This window comes from Sorex araneus, chromosome 1, assembly GCF_027595985.1.
Source record: "Sorex araneus isolate mSorAra2 chromosome 1, mSorAra2.pri, whole genome shotgun sequence".
NCBI classification, from domain to species: domain Eukaryota; kingdom Metazoa; phylum Chordata; class Mammalia; order Eulipotyphla; family Soricidae; genus Sorex; species Sorex araneus.
Genome location: NC_073302.1, coordinates 10,544,462 through 10,545,756, shown reverse-complemented (window position 1 = coordinate 10,545,756; position 1,295 = coordinate 10,544,462). Strand labels below are relative to the sequence as shown.

Genomic DNA, 1,295 nt, shown 5'->3' with positions numbered 1-1,295 from the left:
CAATAAACAAAAAACATATCTATAAACAATTATAGACTCAGTGAAAGGTGAAAGGTGAAAAGTGAAAGATCTACAAAGTGAATGACAATGAAAGAAAAGCCAAAGAATCTATCACGTGTATCACTTGTCATCCCGTTGTTCATCGATTTGCTCGAGAGGGTGCCAGTAACATCTCCATTAGATTCATCCTTGTCGCATGCTAGTGTAGCCCAATGGTGTCTGCTCACTCCAAGAATACAAAGAGGGCCTCTTCTGCTGTTCCCCTGCTGGGAGGTCAGACCCCGTTCCCTGTGCAGCCCCAGGGCGTGGCCTCAGGGCAATTGCCAGTGCCTGAGAGCTGCCACCAGCGATGAATTTTCAAAACGCGAGGCCCGAGGACCTGATGAACATGCAGCACTGTACCCTGCTGGGTCTGCCTGTGAACTACCAGATGAATTACTACTTCTACCACGGCCTCCCCTGGCCCCAGCTCTCCTACACCACTGAGGATGAGAACGGCAAGATCGTGGGAAGAGGTCCTGGAAGACGTGCCCCATGGACACTTCACCTCCCTGGCCATGACGCGTTCCCACCGGCGCCCTGGCCAGGCCCAGAAGCTGATGGACCAGGCCTCGCGGGCCCTGAGAGAGAACTCCAACGCCAAATACGCGTCTCTGCATGTCAGGATGAGTAACCGGGCCGCCCTGCACCTCTATTCCAACACCCTCAACATTCAGATTGGCGAGGTGGAGCCTAAGTACCATGCCGATGGGGAAGATAACGTTTGCAGTGAAGCAGGACCTCACTCAAGGTTTTGACAAAGAAGTCTGACCATCTCATAGGTGGGCAGCCATGCATTCTTTTGATGTCCCGTGGAATCCAGTCGGTAACAGCTCTAGTCCAGTAGTTGTCTCTGAATTGCATTACGTGTTCAGCCATCTGATTTTTGACGCCTTGGCAAACGTGACAGCATCCCTGATTCTTGATCATCGGCAGAGGTTGAAACTTCAGGTTCCTTCTCTCACTTGAGTGAAATGTGGTATTCAAACCATAGCTTTTTCGATTCCTCTTTGGGAGACTCAAATAGAGTTCTCATCCTGTTTTCGTAGGGCCCAGGTCTCTGAGGTGTATGTTAGTGTAGGAAGAATGGTGAAGTTGAAAAGATGTGCCCAGAGCCAGAGGTTCTTCATCCTCTCATCCTCAGCTTCGATGCTCTTGAAGGCATTCCAAGCTGCTCTCTTACGCCTGCATAGTTCAGGTGCCAGGTTGTTTGTCATGTTGAGTTCTCAACATAGGTACACATAACTACTGATTTC

At 50.0% G+C, this 1,295-nt stretch overlaps 1 pseudogene; it reads left to right on the top strand.

The window, feature by feature from the left end:
* Nucleotides 1-349: 349 nt before the first annotated feature.
* On the top strand, nucleotides 350-810 carry LOC101546388 (N-alpha-acetyltransferase 10-like; annotated as a pseudogene).
* The last annotated feature ends 485 nt before the right edge of the window (nucleotides 811-1,295 follow it).